Source organism: Eurosta solidaginis, chromosome 3 (genome assembly GCF_040869045.1).
Source record: "Eurosta solidaginis isolate ZX-2024a chromosome 3, ASM4086904v1, whole genome shotgun sequence".
In the NCBI taxonomy this organism is placed as follows: domain Eukaryota; kingdom Metazoa; phylum Arthropoda; class Insecta; order Diptera; family Tephritidae; genus Eurosta; species Eurosta solidaginis.
The window spans coordinates 185829855-185851027 of NC_090321.1; the positions used below are offsets into that span (position 1 = coordinate 185829855).

General features: G+C 35.9%; 1 long non-coding RNA gene across 2 annotated transcripts in view; it reads left to right on the forward strand.

Annotated features, from left to right (window-relative positions):
* Positions 1–21173, forward strand: part of LOC137246840 (uncharacterized) — a 330118-nt gene that overhangs the window by 265314 nt on the left and 43631 nt on the right. For both annotated transcript variants that reach the window (XR_010951718.1, XR_010951719.1), the window contains exon 4: positions 9547–9574. This is a non-coding gene — a long non-coding RNA (uncharacterized lncRNA). The remainder of the gene's footprint in view (positions 1–9546; positions 9575–21173) is intronic.

The following is a 21173-nucleotide window of genomic DNA, read 5'->3' on the forward strand; positions in this document are numbered from 1 at the left end:
ACTCCATCATATCCTTATACTTAGGAGTTGAAATGGGACGTACATTTTTGTATAATGGTGTTAATTTTATTTTGGTTAAGTTCTTTGGTCTTCCCTGACAAGATAATAAATCAAGTATTTTGAACTCTTTACTCACTTCCATAGATTCTTTATAAAGCATTGTATAGGGTTCATATTTTATAAATAGCATCCAACATATCCTTAGCCAATTTACAGGTTCGTCGCTAGAGTTTTTTAATCTTTTATGAATTGCTTCTTCCAGATAATAATTAATAATAAAAAAATTTTAAATAAATATTAAATAATAAGTTTTATTTCAATGGACTTAAACCACTTTCAAAATAAACGACTCATATTTAGGTGCTTATGTATGTAGAAGGCATACCTACGTACATACATATATGTGTATGTGTTTGTATAAGAAAACAATATGCAAGGATAAACAAGTAAGTACGGGACTGTCTTCGGCTGTGCCAAAGACTTCATACCTTATATGAATGGGGCTGAACAATAATATTATCCCATTCGTAATCTCCAAATAATGCGCAGTATAAGATAAGAAATATATAGTGAACAGATGTACATACCTAAAGGATTTTAAGATAAATATAAAAAAATAGCAAAAAACCCCTTTATCTGAACGATCGGTTGTATGGGATATATATTATATATAGCTCCGATCGAAATGATTTTTACAGGAAATCTTCTGTGATATTTTAGAATATATATCACCAAGTTTCACGTTTTTATATTGGAAACTAAGGGAGAAATGGCCAAAAATCTTTCTATCTGAACGATCGGTTGTATGGGATATATACTATATATAGCTCCGATCAAATTGATTTTTTCAGAAAATATTTTATGATATATTAAAATATATATCACCGAGTTTCACGTTTATACTTTCTAAATTAAGGGAGAAATGGCCAAACATATTTCTATCTGAACGATCGGTTGTATGGGATATAACTATATATAGCTCCGATCAAAGTGTTTTTTCAGGATATTTTCTATGATATATTAGAATATATATCACCGAGTTTCACGTTTATGCTTTCTAAATTGCGGCAGTAATGACCAAAATCGTCTTATCTGAACGATCGGTTGTATGGGAGATATATGTTATAGTGGTCCGATCCTACCGGATCCGACAAATGTCTAATATAATACAAAAATACATCCTTGTGCCAAATTTCATTGAGATATCTCAAAATTTGAGGGACTAGTTCGCGTTCAAACAGACAGACGGACGAACGGACTGACGGACATGACTATATCAACTCAGTTCGTCGCCCTGATCAATTCGGTATACTTAATGGTGAGTCTATCTTCTATATTTTTCAACGTTACAAACATCGGACCAAAGTTAATATACCATTTCATGTTCATGAAAGGTATAAAAAGCAATGGGAAAATGAGTTTCGATGCGACCAAACTAGGTAGACCATGTTAAAAAAAGTGTAATCAAGTTAGGGAAAGTAAGAAACTATTTAAAAATAGTTTGTAAAAGTTGTTCGGTCTGTGTGGGCATGCACATTGAACTGAATTTAAATATTTTGGGCTCTGAGACCAGTTTCACGTATCAATGATGTCTTCTAATAGATATAACTTAAGTTCTTCTGATAAGAAAAATTTCTCAGACCCAATTCACGTGTATAAGAAGATTTGTTTTTTTTTTTATGTAAGGAACATTCAACTCTGGTGTTTAGAGTTTTCAAACGTTTGGTTCTGTATTACAATACCTCCAGAAAGGCTGCACGTATTCAGTTGAACAAAAAGGCAAAAGCTTGGAATGATACGCTGTTTTTATTTATTTAAAGATATCAAAAATCTGGGCCAGTTGTATTTTATATCAGAGTTAAAGGAATCGAGACCTAAGGCATTTTGAAAAAGTGAGAGTTTTAGGAATTTTTCAGACGCTTTCGGTATAATTTTGGGGTTATCTCTGGATTACTTTGGTTTGCAATGATTACTGCCTATTTAAGGACAATTTTGGCGTTGTTTTCGGGAAAGATCAAAATAGTCTAATCATTTCGAGATTATTTTCGGATTGTTTTAGGCCCAATATCCATACAATTTTGTGACTATTTCAGGTATAATTTTAAGACAATTTTCAGATTTCTTCGGCATTGTCTCGGAACCATTTTGGTCTTTTTTTAATGATTATATCGGAACGCTTTTGGAACCCTTGTGAGCCTGACTCTGAATCTCCGATGCCTTTCTGGTGCGCCGAATACTTTAGAATCACACCGAGAACCTTAATTAAAGCCTCAAAAGCAAAAAAATTTTTGACTAATTTGACTGAACTTCTTTGCTATGGATGTTTGGAATTTGCGATAATTTGCCTTTTAGTGATATAATTTTTTTTCGTAACTACCGAAAAAATCTCCACGAGGATCCTGTTCACAATAGCACTGAAATGCTAAAATGTTTTAGGGGTGGTCTCAGAGATAGTCTTTCTACAATCAATGTGGTAGATCACAGAAAAAAAAAACAAGTAAAGGTGTATCAGTTCGGGTGTAACCGAACATTATATACTCAGCGTGAGCTTCAATTGTACATTTCATTTCAGATAAATTACTTTTCTACATAAAACGTGGCACCGCCCGTTTAAAAAAAGTGTCCCCCCTTTTCCCTTACAATAAAACTTGATAAGTGAAATATAATTGATTCAAAACTATTTTTTGCTAAGTTATAACTTATTACACTAGTCTACGACCCTTTTAAACTTGTTTTATATCTAAGTTTCCGTGGTCTTTAACCGATCCCGTCCATTTTTACTAGAAATATTTTCTACTATAGAGAAAATTTGTGTACCCAATTTTATTACGATCCGTTAATTTTTCTTCAAGTTATGGCTCCCGAAATATAGAAAATTGCTTAGTCATAAAAGGGGCGGTGCCACGCCCATTTTTTTAAATTTGAAGTTTTTCCTATTTATTGTTATAAATCCACTTGGGAAAGGAAATACGATTGATATAAAGCTCTTTTTTGCAAAGATTTAGCTTATTTTATTCGTCCACGACCCTTCTAAAAATCTTTTATATAAAAGTGGACGTGGTCCTTAACCGATTTCGTTAATTTTTCTTCAAAGCATTCCTTATAGTAAAGGCAACCTCTCTCCCGAATTTTGTTACGATAGGTTTACGGATTTTTGATTTATGATTAATAATATTTGTAAAATTGATATTATCACAAGTGGGCGGTGCCACTCCCATTTTAACATTTTTTTTTAAATTTTTATCAAGAGTCTCAATATCAGTTCACACGTCAAATTTCAACATTCTAGGTGTATTATTTACAAAATAATCAGGTTTTTTGTGTTTTCCAAAATGTTTTATATATAAAAAGTGGGCGTGGTTATCATCCGATTTCGCTCATTTTCAATACCGATCTATTCCGTGTCCACATAAACTCGTGTACCAAATTTGGTGCAGATATCTCAATATTTATTCAAGTTATCTTGTTAACGGACAGACGGATGGACGGACATGGCTCAATCAAATTTTTTTTCGACGCTGATGATTTTTATATATGGAAGTCTATATCTATTTCGATTCCTTTATACCTGTACAACCAACCGTTATCCAATCAAGGTTAATATACTCTGTGTGCAAAGCACGCTGCCCAATGAAAACAGCTTAGTTTCGTTCATGTACCCACACCCCGCGGTGCCGCATTTAGGCATAACGTCACGGGGAGGAAAGGTGTTTTATTCGCCACTGCTTCGCATTTCTCTGCGCTGCCAAGAAACGCCATTTTGCGTTTTCCAATTCGGTGGAACAATGTGACAAAAAGGATCCTCCTCTATCCTACGCTTATGTGGATACTCCTTGAAATCGCCGTGTTCTTTCAAAATCTGTATGAGGTGGTAATTTAGGTCGCCGTGCTTCCACCCTTACCATTCTGCTATATTCCGAACTAAAATGAAGGTCCAGCGCCCTGCCCTCGGTTCTTCCCACCTTTCTTGCTCCTTAACTAATGCTCGCGATCCTGCCCCTTTCTTGGGATCCTCAGATGATTGACAGATTTCAATGCCATACCGATAGGCCATTTCACTTGACAGTAGATTTATTGGGATTTTTCGAGACAAAACAAGGATCGCATCGTCGGACACCGTTCTAAAATTACATGCTATTCGTGTAGCAGTAATACGCTATGTAGTATCGAGCTACTCAAACTGCTTGATACTCGAGTAACCAGGGTCCGAATCGTGTTCTACGATCACGTATTGAAAACCAATTCCAGTCAAACGATAAATATGGATCTGTCGATCTTTTCGTAAATATTATAATGCATTATGAATCTTATAAGTACTTGTAGCCATCATTTCACGTTTTACTCCAAAACCATTCGCCACTCCAAAGCTATTGCAATTTAGAAAATTGAATGCGACAACGGAGCGCATAACACGATAAAGTCCCAGAGCTCTGGTTTAAATAACTGCCAAAAAAAGTGTGTCGCTCTAATAGGTATTAAGAATGCCTTTTCTCCTTTTTCTTTAAAAACTTAGGCCAAATGACCATATAAAGGAGGTGAGGAAATTTGGACAAAGAATACCAGAAATGTTGAAGTTTTCCTATAGTTATCGCCCCTGGACTAAAAACACAATATTCTGGCATGAAAAGGGGATAGTCTATTGACTAGTTGGATGCTGGATTTACAGATCACAACTAGAATTTGTTTTCACTGGCATACAAATCTCTAACTCCCACTCAACTGCATTACAAAGTAATATGACTGACTCACAATGTTCCTTACCGACAGACCCGACATTAACAGCAACATTTACGTATGAACAACGGAACAATTTTGCTTTGGCTTGCTGTCCTCTCATTATTTATAAATGAACAAAGTTTTAAATTGTTTTGCAGAAACAAATTTATTGTCTGTTTAAATGAATTTTTGAGTAAGTCTGTTGCAAGTGTTGGAGGCAATTGCCAAGTAGGACAAGAAAAGGGAGTAATAATGAAAACGGCAAGGATGTATTGGCTGTATAGGTAATATGTTACTATAGACGCACAAGTTACTATATACATACATTAATATAACATCCGCAATGCCGGCTAATGAAAGCGTTTTTTATGAGCAAACAAATTGGCACAATACTCTTAAACGCTGAGCGAGCGCGAATGAAGCAGATATCTTGATTGAGATATAAGGGAGTTATTATGCTGCCCACTTAACGCATTTTATGAGGGCCTTCGTTTCGCTTACTGTTTTAAAAACTTCGAAAGTGTAAATTCAAGAATTAAGAGCCAGCAATTTTTAGCAGAACTTTAAATTATTCCAATGAATATTTCATTTTACTTCAGGCACAAATTTAATAAAAGGGTTATTTTCTGATGGCAATCATTTATCACAACTTGCGCTTAGGGTGTATCCATGTAAATAAATATGTATATGCGAGTGTGAATAGTTCGTTTAAATCAAAACAATAAAGACAACTGCGCCCAATTTCTGTAAAACTGACAGATATTGCTAAGATTATGCTGTTGAAATAACAGAGCAGAAGGTCGGAGCGCCACACCCAGCGCTTTATAGGCCCATTGTGAAATCGCTCGGATTTGTTCCTACTCTCCTAATAAAACCACTTCGTTGAGGTTGTGAAGCTAACTAAGCGTCGTTTATCAGTTAGATCTTCGAGAAACATCTTGCTCATAAAACGTTGTCTTCTTCTACCGAGCGCTGGACATTCGCAGAGTAGGTGCCTAACAGTTTCAGGCTCTTTTTCGTTGCCGCTGCTTCTACAAAAATCATTAAATGGAACGCCAATCCTTTCCCCTTTGAATTTTCTTGGGACAGACTGTATCTAGCGCCTTACGGCATGCCTCGTGAAGTTATTTAACACTCTTTTCAGTTCTGGTATGCTACCAGTCATTTCGGGTACGCTCTCAAGTGGCAATATCTTAACTAGTTGCCTATTGTATCCTTGCCAGTTTGTATTTCTAATATTTCTGGTGGCAGCGCTCTGCTTCTTCACCAAGTCTAAGTCGAATTGGATGTAACGATGGTCAGAGAATGAGTGATCCTTAAGGGCCCCCAGTTTCTGATCAACTCTTCTGCATCTTCCAAAACTAGGCTGACATCGAAAACTTCCTTTCTTGTTTTTGGTTCATTTCCCCTATTGCTTATGATTAGGCTAGAGTTGAGAATGAAATCAAATAGTAACTCACCCCTTTCATTTTCTTCGTTGCTACCATAGGTGGAAGCGTTTGCATCTCATCCTAGTATCAGTGCACCTGATGTAGCTTCCACCAGCTTCCTGTCATGTGCTAAATAAATTGAAGATAGCCTGATTTGACCCATACTCAGGCTCAGGCTAATCGTTGTTGTGTCTTTATCTCTAAATTGAGGAAGAAACAAAATATTAAGTTTGGTACCAACAAGTATACACGATGTAGGCTTTCCCGAGGTGCCACAACTTACCAATGTGTAGCCCGTTGACTTGAGACCGCAAATGTTTTGTCCTTCCACCCACGACTCCTGGATGAGGACAATATCCACTCCCCTTTAGATGCCAGTCAGAGCAGCAGTGGAGGACCCGCACCATCATCACACTCTACCGCTCCTCTTTCATATGTAGCAGCTGTAACCCGCCTATACTATGGATAATGTAGACGAGGTTGAGCAGAAACATATACAAAAATATTATTAATTTGCATTTGGACGTAGTTTTAATGGAGAAAGAGGCAACGCTTGTGGCACTAAGACTTCAAAATATTTCTGCAACTACGTGCTGCAATGGGCGTAACGCTCAGAGCTCCTATGTGGACAGAACTCTTTGGGAAACAGAGAATCCATATACTGAGTAGGATGGATCAACATTTGATGACGGAAAAACAGGAGCTGGCATCTAAAGGCCGACCTTCAAAAATATATGTAAAATGGTTGCTACATCCCTGCAATGCAAGCTTGTGGTAGACAATATATACTTAGATGCTTATTCTTGAGGAGTATCCTCATTTCGTCAGATAGGCAAGCAGCCTTGTGTACCTTACAGTCTGACGCAACTACTTTCAAGCTATTGGATGATTTTCTTAGAGTCCCTAATGTTCTGGGAGCCAAAATCAACGATTTGTTAGTATAAATATCCGGGCATCAGGGACATGAAGGTAACGAACAGGCAGACTACCTGGCCAGGCAGGGTGCTATAGTAGCATTCTATGTCTTCTGTGATTACCCAATTTAATACACTAGGGAATAAAAAGTAGGTGAAAAACAAAGCTGTTCAATAATCCCAACAACCAGAGTATCAGCCTAATTCATTTATCTAAGCAGAGAGGATCTATGAATTCTCACTGGGTGCTGTACGGAATACTGTAGTCTACGATATGACCTTAGTAAGCTGAATCAGTTGGATATGCAACTCTGTCGCTTTTGTGAGTTGCCAGATGAAACATCGGTTCACATTCTATGCCAATGCGTCGCTCTGGAAAGGCAGAGACTCTCCTATAAAGGTGGTGTGACGCTTAATCCCCTCCGATATAGAGCAGAAAGTCTGAAGAGCCACTCAGATATATTAAAAGCCTCCAAATAGAGTAATAGGCAGAATGGTCAGTTAATAATAATAATAATAAAAGGTCTGTTTTTTCAGAACATGCTTAGCCACTTAGCCTAGAAGAAAAGCTCAAAAAATCACGAAACGATGTGAAAAGCTTTTGTTGTCAAAGTGATTTATTAATTAATATTACACATAATATTGATCTTAGTTCTAATTCTTTTTATGTGCGGTTATTTCCCGCAAGAACATCCACTAACGACATTCGATGCATTTTTTAGATCGAATAATGGAACCTTGGTGGGTCCATAGAAATATGGTCAAAGTCGTACAAAACTATGCGGAAAGTTTTGCAAGTATTTATTAGACTTGTCTGATAGCTATTTTGATTCCCTTTGTTCCATACACTGAAACTTTTATTTGCTAGTAGATTTTGATATCGTAATAGATCAGCTTTAAGTCCTTAGAATCAGTGTTTGTTCAATAAAGTACTTATCCTACAGGATGCTGCTAACCATGTTTTCAATATGAGTATTGATGTATAATTGCCACCCAATGTCGGCTAGTAAACACGCAGGATGTTGTCTCTTGGATTTTTGCTATTGAGATAAAATCCTATGATATGGGACAGGCAATATTCACAAGTTTTTCCGTGAAGTCGTTAGGATTGCAGTGTGTCCAAGCCTCGAAGGGAAGCGACAGTCACTTTTGAACGCACGTCATATTTCCAATACCTTTTTAAGGGTTTAACTTTTTCACCAGCAAGTGGGATTTCTCCTTTGTACATTAGGAGATGTTGTCAGAAAAGCCGGCGTAAAAGAATGCAATATTCGCGCATTCCATGGAAGTAATAATGTACAATATGTATGTCCTTTTGTCAGATTCGAGAGTTTTATCTTAAGAGGGTTTACATCTTGTGATGTTCTCATGAGCACCACACAAGTTTTGTTATCTTTTGTCCGTATTTGAGTTTTTAATCTGCGCCAACATAAGCTAACCTGACAATAGTCAGAAATCTGACATGGTGAGTTTTGTAAGCTCAATAGAATTAGGCGATAAGTTTCTGTTAAGACGTTCTACTACGAGCCTTATGCACCTAAAACCAAACAAAAATTGTATACTATTTTTTTTTTTTGTCCTTAATACAGATTTGTTTTATATTTTTATATTTTTTTTATATAATTGATATCCAAATTATTAATTTATATCTTATTATTTTGGTCTTCAGAATCTCCATAATTTTTCCAACGTTCCCTTGAACCCTACAATCGTTGTCGCATAGAGGTTTTTTTCATAGTGTGACGAATATAAGCAACACTAAGGAATACTATCATCTCTAAGCCGATACTAAGCAGTCACTTGTATCTACATAAACAAATCAATCATTATTTCTACATATATGTGGGTTTACACAAATAATTGTTTAAAGTTTAAAGATATTAAATCTCGTTTATTTTTTAGTTAATTGTTCATGTTACAATTACACAGTTATGTGATTTAACGAATGTAAATTAATGTTTAAGTATTTTTTTAAAGATTTTTAACAAAAACGTTTTTTCACATCCCAGACAATAAATAATTTTAATTTTTTAAAACTACAATATTTTCTTAATATTGTAACGAATTTTGAGAAAATGAGAAGCATACTTCAAGGGGCTATCTATCGTTTGGCAGACAATATAATGTAGAAATGATTTTAGAAGCCACAAGAAAATTTGAGGGAGGTGTTAGGCTTCGCAAACCTAAACTAATGACAAGCTTTTTCTAAAATTAAAAAATAATATCCAGGCAATATTAAGAAGATAATTTTGACTATATAAAAAGGCCTGAAAAAAAACGAGCTGTCCCGTCCCGAGTTAATCTATAAAATGCAGAGCTGCTTATTTCGAACTGGTTTTTGGCGCAGTTCAAGTTGCATTAAAATAAAGCTAAACCACAGCGGGCGTTTAAAAATTAGAAATTTCATGAACTCCAGTTTAAGCTATTACTTAGTAAAACAATTTGTTGTGTAATTATTCTTTAACCACTTTTCCTTTTCATTACAGATCTCGCGATTCATCTGATATTTTTTTGGTAAGTAATGCTTAAAAATATTCAAAAAAATTTTTTTACGTAAAGAAAACATACCAATTTCCTCATAAATGTGGAGCCAACATACAAAAAAACGTTTTATGTACAAAATTTAAAAACCGACACAGAAAAATTTTCGAAATGCGAATCTGCTGTTTTTGGTAAATACTGTGTATTCACCCCCCGAAGCACCACTACAACGCTTTCTTATTACTAACACAGATTTCCATTGTACACTCACTGTCCATAGTCATACATACAATTTGCATAGCAAATATTTAATTTGACACCTTCAATATACATAAACGAAGAGAAAACTGTGTTGCCTACATTTAGGCGCTTGAACCAGTTGGGTAAAAGTAGCTGACTTTTGATTTTTAAGGTTCATATTTCTCCATGCTTCTGACACATTTTAGCCAGCAAACAAATATTTGCACAAATGCTGCATGTTGAGTTGAATTGAAACAATTTTTTTTTGGTGTGGGACAACCCATATTAGAAGATGTGTGCCAAAATGTTAATTAAATAGTAATTGTGGACTGTGAAATTCGAGAGAGGCAAAATTTGATAGTTTTTTTTTGTTTCATTTAACAGCGCTTAAAATTATTTGTTATCTCAGTTACTTCATGCATTTTATATGTTAAAGTAGATTTTTAGGATAAGAATAGTGTAGCGAAACAGAGTAAAAAAAGGTTATGCAAATATTAAGTGCAATTACCTAAAAATGAGAGTGCACGGAGAAAAATTAAATATTTTTTTTTAAATTGGGGCAACGGCGTAACAATGTTGATGCAACCTTTATGTGTGCGCACTCAAGGAAATACTTTTGATAAGCTTTTCTTTTTTTGTGTAAATATGCCTTTGAGCAAATATCTGAAGGATGTTGGTTCGCATGTTGCTCTCAGCTAAACAATGAGTGTGACAACAATTATTGTTGAAGTTATGCCAGCGCATCATATCTCCCTCGCAGCCTAACTATGCTCCACACACCATGCAAAGAGATGCGTCGTTTGCCGCGCAAAAAAATATTATAGTTCTTGTATGCTATATGATTACTTTGTTCTTGCTCTCATTTACCTTTTCCTTTTCGAAATGTAAAGGGTCTCAGTCAACAATCATATAAATATATGCCAAAGTATGCTTATGTAGTGCTCTTTGTTCAAATGACAGCGAATTTTTTTTTTTTTTGTATTTCGAAAAAGGCGCACAAAGGCATTCCTGCCATGAAAAGCACATCCAAGTAAAGTCAGTCAGTTTCCTTTTGATTGCCATCACCTACATATATACAGAGAATTTGTGTTTAAACACCCTGCAAAAAATAGTGTGACTAATTCCCAAAGAGAGCAGTCACCGATTGATCTCTTTTGTCTACATTGTGGCGATCCCCTCTAGTCCTTTTCGGTGTAGTTGGTATTAGACAGATTGAAATCTATGTAACCCATTTTAAGTAACATAAACATCGGCAACGAAGTGATTTAAATAAAGAGGATTATAGGTGATTGATTCGAGTTATTTAAGAAAAGCGTGATGTCCTATACCGAAATTAAATGACTTGGACCATATGTTCCATTATCGTCGACCGACCAAATATCTCTTGGAATGAGTTGGCGACTTAATAATTTGTTTACATAGATGAATCTAACAATTTTTTGTAAGTTTTATTATTGCCTTTAAAATGCACATAACTTCGTACCATACGAAAACTAACACTTTTTGATGAGAAGAGATTAGTTTTCATTCGTTCCGATATGGGTACAAAGGGGATTGGTCCTATCGTTCACGTTCGGGTATAAATGGGTACAATTAGTCTCTTCATAGGACATGCTCAAACAAGAGGGAACAGTTCAACGCATACATAGAGATCAAAACTGGCATTAGTCGTATACTCCTTTGCGACTCATCCCGGACGCATCCTAGACTAATCACATTTTTTGCAGGGCAGACATACATGTGTCTATGTATGCATGTATGATGGTGGTTATTACATATGTACGTTTGCTGCGTGCAGGTTATCATGAGATTTTTATACAAAAGCTATGTTAAGAGGACTGTACTTAAGTGCATTTTGTGATGAAAGGTGGGTCAAGGAACGTAGAGCAATGTATGCGCTTTTAAATTCGTGTACAGAAGTAATTATTTCTTTTATAGATTTTCAGTAACAATATTACATACATACTAGATTCTTTGGCGGATTTTATACTTCCAGAAATTTGGTTTGCCTTTATTTAAAAAGTGAACCTCGGTTCCTACCTTCACTCTTTATTCCATTCTTCTTCGTCTTATTCTTGCTTATTCCTTATTTCATTTATTTAACACCCACGCACACTCCCAAGCCCACTCCTACTCCGACTCCCTCTAACACTCCCACAAGCACTTTCACTATCGCTTTCAATACCATTCCCACTTTTAATACCTATTTCACTTAACTTTATTAAAAATTTTGCCTCGCGTCTCTTTTTAGTATGTGTTCTATTCTCTTCTATCCTACTTCAATTCCACTCTCACTCCCACACTTCTCCCACTTTTACTCTCAATCCCAATTCTGCTGCACCTTAGTGCTCAAAATAATTGTGGATATAAAGCGAATTACAATTTTTCAAAAATAAAATGTATATTTAGAACAGAAAATATGAATAGTCTCAGCCAAATAGACTGGGATTTTTGGCAAGATAGAATTCATATTGCCGGGATGCATGGACACACCCACTCTTTCAAAATTTTTTTCGTGAATCTAAACCATTCTCAAATCTTATAAAGACACATAACAAATTTAATTGAATTTCTTTAAAAACATGCTGCGATGAATTACTTTGTATATGTTTATGCATCTAAGCAGTTACAAAGATCTAACAAATAGACCTCGATAGACCTCTATGGTGGAACACACCAACAAGCTCTCTCTGCAGAAGTTGTTAGGACACATGGCCTGGACTGCAAACAAGACGACTAAGATTTCTGGGCGCATGATTTTTTTTCAGTCTAGCAGAGGTGGGAAGCTGGATCTTTCACTCCTACTTAAGTTCATCAGAGAAAGCAAGTGGTTCGTTGGGGACCACTAGGAAAATTGTAAAATGTTGTAAATTATGTGCAACCACCGTAACTCACTAAGGGCACTCATAATAGACAAAATTGTGTCCACGTGGATATGTGGGAAATACCCACGCGCGCCCTCTTAGCTTAACTTATTTTCAGTTTACTTTATAAAACTGATCAACACCTTACTAGCTTTCAGGGATTATTATTATTACACCCAAATATTGAAAACTGGTCAAAGTCACATTGATTCCAAGGGCTAGGAAAATATCTCACGTTTCCACCAAGGACTTTCAACTATTGATACAGGCATACTGGAACGATTCCCCTGTCATCCCCTATCAAATTTGATTTGGACATAAACCGGTTTCGGCGTTGTGCCATATTCAGTGTCATTACGACTACTGAGCGGAATATTGTCCTCACTCGGCTGTCAGATCGAAAACTAACACTCTCCCTGGAATCGTTTTATAAATTTGGCCTTACACGTCTAATTTGATTGATTTTTTCCAGATAGGAGGTTTAAGAGCAAAATACTGAAGGCTGGCGGTCTTCAAACAATTTTTGAAAAAGGACGTTTTTTTGTTACCATAACGAAAGCGTCGGGCGTAAATTTCTATCTGAAAATGCAACGTACATTGGATATCGATTAATGATGTTTAAATTCTAAAAAAAACGTGGTAAACAACCCATGCGATTACGATTTCGAAAGGTACACAGGCGATAGATTGACTTTTACTTGGGTTGCCTAAAATGAGCTGTGGAGAGTATTAGACCCTTACGTACTCAGTATACAAACAATTCGAAGTTTATTTTTCATGATAAAAATTAAGGCAATAAGCTTAATAAAGTTTAGTAAATGTATTTCTATAAGAATGGCTAAAATTTTAGACCAGTAAAAGGCACAATTCAGTAAAATCACACACAAGCTCACATACTTCAAGAATTTTCAACCTTTGCCCGATGTTTATATTTACTCATATTTGAAGCATAAATTCTTCGCACTCGTCCTACGAATACCTTTAAACTTTCGACTAAAATCGAACCACGGAATTTGATAGCTGTTCAAACTTTTTGAGTTTCACTCAATAACAGTACGCTTACAAGCAAAAGTACGAACATACATACCCACATTTACTTTGACTATACTATGAACCGCATTGGAATTCTAAGCATGAAAGCTAGCTTTTGGCATTTTAATGAAAATTAAGAGTATTAACTCACTCACAATCGTTGTGGCTAAAAGCAAATGGGTATGTAAATACCTCACCCACAAACACACGCATACACACCTATCAACTCGCATGCACATGTACAGCTGTAAAGGAGCGAAGCTTCTCAGAGGGCAAGTTGAAGCCAACACGTGCAACACAATGTAATTTAACTTCATCATGTTCAAAATTATTAACATAGTTAAGAATACAATTTTTACATTATCATCAATGGCTCTCACATCATTATCATCAAATAGCATCACAATTATAATTATTATTATGAAAAACCAAAAACAAATAATAGTTGCATATCCTCTCTCCTTTCTACGCTCGCTCGTGTTACAGTCATCGTTTACAGCAAATCTCATAATGAATGTACGCAACAATAATATTTTGCTTGCTCGCCCGTTTTCACCCATCCTTAGCACATATTTGCTTGCTCCCACACTTGTGTATGCCTGTGTTGGTGTGTCGAGGTCAGTAGCCTTGCAAATGCGTGCCGAACTGTCAAAAACACACGATGCGGTATTTTATCGTATTGTTGTCGTTGTTATTCGTAGTACATGTGACTTGGTCTAGAGCCCGTCGTGCAGCAGAGTTGCCTTCGGCTACCCGCTTACTATAGTTTGATAGAGCGCTAGCATTAAAAATTGTTTCTTCATTATAATTCCGCTTTTTCTTTCTGCTGACTTAGTTTGGATCATTGGGTGAGTTGGAGGAATGTGATGCATATAATGATGCTTACTTAACTGCCGCAAACTTTGAGTTTGTTGAGTGAATGGATTTGGTGATAGGAGAAGTAGTATATGTATGTGAGGCTTTGTTTATGAATTGAGTTAAAGCTCACGTGACAGTTCGTTGCTTATGCTAAAGGAGGCTAATTAAAATATGACCTGTCACGTGCGACAAATAATTTTGAATGTGCAGTGGTGGGAAAAACCTTAACTATTTGCTTCCAACAAAGGCATAATTTATTTATAACTTTCTTATTAACCTCTACAAAGAAATTTAGAACAGAGTTCGTCAGATAGTGAGATAATTACTCGCAGTCATTTGACATACATACATATATCATTATTCTCTATCGTTTAGTGGTCACAGAGCAAGCGCCGTAGCAAAATTGGGGGAGGCTATTGTTTATTTTCGTGTTTCAAAAAGCATATTTTGCAAATAAATCCTCATGCGTAGGAACTGATAACTTTTGAATGTTAGCAGTACATATTTTATTATATATTAATTATTTTTTAAACTCATGCAATAAAATTATATTTTTATAGCATATCTACGAAATAGGTATGGCCTGCCTCGTTGCTCGTTATTGAACGACTAAAGCTGTTCCACTAGGATGATAGTACTATTACCAACACAGTCCCAGTTATAATTTTGGCGATCCCTGATTAAAAGCATGCTATGGTGGAACAAGTGATCCGCAAGCCACATTATTTGTATGCTATCAAGTGACCAGTGAAATTTGGTAACAATGCCTAAAAAACAAAAATATTTCAACAAGTGAATTTCTCCAATGTAAGGAATAAGTATGGTAATCTCTGCTTATAATTAAGGAGGAGACAAAAAGCAATTGAAAAAGACGCCTACCCATAGACGATATTCCCATCTACACCCGAGAAAACCGAAAGTCCTCTCTTAATTGATATGTTAAGGTGAAGAAATTGTACGTTCGTGTTCACAATTAGCGTTAGTTAGCACTAGGATCGGCTGTATGGTGTGCTTTGCTGGCAAAAGACCAAAATCAACTGGGCATATAAGCACCTATAACAAGGTTAGGTATGTTTTCTACAAAGGCTGGGGTGGTAATCAATCAATGCAGAGTCGATTTGATACCCAATTAATTTTGATAATATTCACTGTGTGACTCTAAGAGTGTAGGGACCCCTTCTTCCTTGAAGGAATACGCATTGAATTTAGCGTCACATTTCCTTGTTTGGTTCGGAAGGTTGTGCTGTTGATGGAACTTCCCGGGGAAAGATCGAAGTAACTTTTCTACCTTGCGTCACTGTGGGGCGATGGCACGCATTTGAAAAAGGTGTGGCGTACATCGTTCAACTTCATGGCATTGAACCTCCTTTATTTTCTTAATACCTTGATAGATATAAATGCTTTTACTGAAACACATACTAAATAATTTGAGAAGTTAAAACACTGGCGGTAAGTGATTTTATGCGAGTATTTTGTCTTTGTCTTTTTTGTTTGTCCTTTCCATTTTCTTGCTGATCGCTTTTACAGTGTTACTGTTTCTGATATGAAGCAAGTCTATCGAGTTGTAATTACTTGTGATTTTACCGAAAGCGGGATTTATTATAATTAAACAATCGCCTCAACTTGAATCGATGTTAGAACCTAAAAAATTTGTTTAACAAATATTCCAAGCTTAAGAATAACAATCAAAAATTGATGAACGTAAAAAAAATAGTACTAAATTTTTTGAATTCAGAGTTGCATCAGCATTTATCAATTGCAGCAAATGTCCCAAACTATATGAATATCTTTCCAATATTTTTTTATTATACCTATTTTTCCACTCAATTATTCACTCAACAACTGACTCAAGCTTAAACTAAATATTTGGCACGTTTCTCCAACTTCGTCATTGCTTTTATTAAGCAATTTCTTGCTGAATGAACTATTTTATCAGCGGATGCTGTGTAAGTATGACTCGTTCTAGCTTTTGCGCTAAATTAAAAAAAAAATGTCCATTGTACTAACTGGCACAATTCAAATGCGCTCTTGTGCTCTCAATCTCATCCACATAGATACTTTCACGCTCCACTTTTAAAATACTTCCGGTGTGTAAGAGTGCCGTGCATTTCCCATTCGCTTTCATATGTTGACGAGTTTTAAAAAGGCATTCGTTTAGTATCTGTTGCTCTTTGTTGTTGCCGCCTTTTTACAGTTTGCTCTCTGTGGTGCTCATCAATGTGCGATGCTATCCATGTGCGTGTAACCGAGCATCACAGCATCTTGGCGAATTTGCTGAAATTCATTCAGTTACAGAATTCGTTCGTGTGAGGTTGGTGAAAGCGGAAGGACTACTTTTTGAAATCAATTTTTTGGATTTTTAAAGGAAAGGAAGAGAAGTTGCATAAATGAGTGCCTTTTTTGTTGTGTCTGGCAAGTGACACAGCTGTTGTTGGACAAAAAAAAAATATTTGGTGCTAGTTTGTTGAATTTCTTTTGTTTTGCAAATAAATTTATTAGTGAAACTTAAAAGAGTTGAATAAAAAAAGAACAAAAACAAATTAAAGTAAAAATTAATACATGAAGTTTTGCTGTCATTCTAAAAAATAGATATGAAAGTTCCGGCAGTGATTTGCAACATCCTCACGGTGTATGCCGCAGATCGAAAGCGTTGATGCAAGCCCGTCATAAATGTGGATACAAACAATAATGAGAAAGACGAGATAAAAATAAAACAAAAAAGAAGGTGAGCATAAGAAACAAACACAAAAAGTTAAACACGAATACCAAACAATTTGCCAATTAGCCAAAGAAGAAAAAGAAGTAATAAAACGAATTTACTCTGTGTTTGCCTGCTTTATGTACGTCGAATAGTGACGTGGAAAAATTAATTGATATAAATGACTCAAGCAAACAAAATACTTAGCACAATAAAATAAACCACACACACACATATATCACTCGCATATTTACGCACAACCATTTCCATGTGCTCAAGCACTTCCGTCACGCATACGCCATTGCGTGCCTGTATGAGCGCTTTTATTAAGATGTGTGTGTGTGTGTGTGTGTGTGTTTGTGTTTCCGAATGTTTAAAAAGTCATAAATAACAACCTTTTAAATTTTGCTCGCATTTTCCTCTTAATAAATTACATTTAACATTGTTTAGCGTAGCTTTGTATATTCATGTAGCTGATTGATGTGGATGCCAATTTATTTATTGTAATTGCACAGTGGTTTGGCTTAATACATATCTGATCAAAATTACCAGGAATTCTTTTATAAAACAATTTGCCAAAATTAGGTAATACTTGTATCGAGCTGCATGAGCTTTGCGCAGATATGAAGACAGTGCAGCGAATAAAAACCCATGGGCTTAGCTTCGATGCTTCGGCCAAAAAAGTATTTCAGTCGATACCGCTGTTTTAAAGCAGAGGAAAGAGGAAACCTCCACTTAGTTGGGAGGGGTACGTGGACCAAGACTTCACCTTTCTTGTTGGTGTCAAGTGGCGTCAGTTTTTGCGAAACAGGTACAGCTGGCGTGACTTGTTACGAAGGACCCAAAATCGCTTAGGCGGTTAAGCGCCATTTAATGATGATGATGATGCATAATTTTTCTGGCTGGGTATTAAATCCAACTCTGGCTAAAACATCTCGATTGATGTAGTGCAAATTTCAAAACCGTTTCTCGGTATTCCATTACAATTACTGCGACCGAAAAATACCGCAGAAAGAGCGACAACTTTTTGAATTTCGCATAGCAAGTGTTTTTAAGCACCAGGACAAACACTAACATTTGTGCCCATAATTACACTTTTTGTCCAATGAATTTGCATTCATGATTGGTTCAACCCAATTTCATAAATTTATAACTGCGAATGTGGCTAATTGACGTTGGTAATGAGTGCCATTATTTGTGGGCAAATTATGTTATGTGAACAGTGATAAACTTAGCATACAATAATCGATTTTAACTTAAACCTATCATTTCTGAAAAATTTAGAGAATTTTGTTCTTAATAAAAATGCATTCAACATAAAGCTATTCTGATTTTGTGACTTACTTTAGTTAAGGCCAAAAATTAAACTGACTTGTTTCGCAGTTTAAGAGGCATTAACAAAATTGCAAAAAGTTAACGTTTTAAGACGTCGATAGTGATATCTTAAAAATTTATTCTACCCTTAGTTTTGTGTCCGAAATATTTGTACAAAACTCTTAGCAAAGCATAGTTGAAAGGTATAACTGCTTTGGTTTTCCATGCAGTAACATCGTCAGCTTTGTCGTGTGCAACTCATAATACAGCTGTTTTATTTTACCTTTGTGGTATATTTTCATTGAAAGAAACAAAAAATTGGACCCAAACGAACGCCAGTCGCAATTTAACCTCTGGCTGTAGTCACAAATATGATGGTACATAATTTTAGGTTTACCATTCTGCATTTAAATCCATTGTCTATTTATAACTGACATTATGAATACCGAGATATTCACCCTCCACAAGAAAGTGAAGCTAATATAAATTGTTGCCAAAACAGATACTCGAACCACACTGAAATTGAGGGCCAGATTTAATATGGCGTGACAATTTACGGCGCGTCGCTTGATATCACATTCATCCTTCTATGTATAATGCCAAAAAATATCAAAAAGATGCAGGTATAGATAATGCTATTTAGATATGAGAAAAATCAACCAAGCGTCCCACATGAAATGCAACTCTGTGCCCTACGTGATTTGAAGAGACGTTATGTTAATAGTTGATGCGCGCTTTAAATATGTGGCGCCAGAGTTCAGGTGACAAGTTGATTTTTAGTGCATTAACCATAAAATTAGCGTAGTGACATTCACACCAAAATAATGCCGTAAAAAGTTGTTAAAGCAGTCTTCCAAAAGCCGTCAGAAAATCAGTTAATAAATGCTAACCTAACTGTAATTTCTACAGCAACATTTTTTTTTGAATTCGCGCTGTAAATAAGAGAGAGACAAGTATACAGTCTATTAGTTCCGTCCTTGTATCTTTATTACCGCAAAAGATTCTGCAATCGAAATATTCGATGACATAAAGCATAGTCATAACGGTATCTATAATGAAATCCATAGTTATGACTCTTAACTCAGCTTGTGAACCACATTAATTCTGAGGACATAAGCAATGTTCACTAGATTTTATGAAAAGAAAAACATATATATATATATATATATATTAAAGGCTGTTCTTGCTTGTGGCCAGAGAATTTATTTCCATTTGTCCCTTGGTAATAGGCAGCACCTACAGGCAGTCTAACAACATTGCATTTGCGAACTTTACACAATACACTAACAAAATATAAGACTATGCATTTGCTACGCCATTGCAAATACGCAACATCAAAATCTGTAATATATTTTTTCAACATAGAACAGTTAATCAGCAACCGCCAATAAAACACAAAATGTGCAAAAAAAGAATTGAAAAAGAAAAAAGTTGTTCACGATCCGTAACTTATATTTGCGCTTCTCTCTGAACTGCCTTAATATTTTAATTGATGTCTCTCAATTTGTACGTGCACTTTTACACAAGGATATTATAACTTTGATTGAATAACGGTTGTAGTACGTCATGACATATAGGAACCGAGATATATGTAGACTTCCCATACATCAAAATTATCAGCATCGATAAAAATTTTGATTTAGTTATGTCCGCCCGTCCTTTGTCCGCCCGTTAATACGAAAGCTTGAGTAAAATGTGGGATGTCTTTTACAAAATTTGGGATACTAGCTGCTCTACGCGCAGAATAAATCTGTGTTGAAAATGGGCGGAGTCGCATTATTACCTCGGCTACTGTTTTGTTATCGAAAATTTCGAATAATGGAAAAAGTGCTGTAGGTACTTCTTTACCAAAGACTGATAAACTGATGAAACTTGATATGTGCTACGACTTTGCGACAAGAAATAGCAGTTTGCAGACATTTTGAAAAATGGGCTTGACACCGCCTACATTCAGAAGACCTTTCGTAAGAGGCGACTAAAATACCCAATTGATTCAAAGAGCTGTGTAGGGCAACCCTTTCAAAGTGTTGCCAGCGCAAAATATAGCTTTTCCAACACAATTGTCAACCTCACCTCCCGTGGCGAATTCTGTTACTTTAACAGCCGAGGCTCTAGCGACCCCAAGTTCCTTATGCATCTAGGGGGTGGGAGAGCGGTATGCCATTGAAGGTTTCACGTGGTCTTACTAAATCGTTCCCGAGATGGTCGGGCTGGTGCCTTAATGATGCTTGTTACCGGAACGTACCGTATCTGCATCCCGAAAAGGACCATCAGAATCGTTAACTCTCCCCAAGGCCTTCGTGCCTTGTCCCTACAGCAACTACAACAACAGAAGAAAAAAGTCTTGTGTGATGAACAGGCAGCAAAAGTTCACTGAGGATTATTGGACTCGAGTTCCATACTCCCTTCTTTGTAGTTCCTTAGTTTCCTTCATAAATTATCATCTCCATAACCAGCTTATAACGGTTTTAAAATTTTCTTTCTTTAGTAATGTTTATGATGGTTTGATGGAGTCAAAATGGGCGAAACTGAGCAGCCGAATTCATCTCTTAAACAGCAAGTTCTAAGTTGTCCGCACGAATTTTAGTTATTTAAGATAGTAGTTAATGCTCTTTTGTTATGGAGA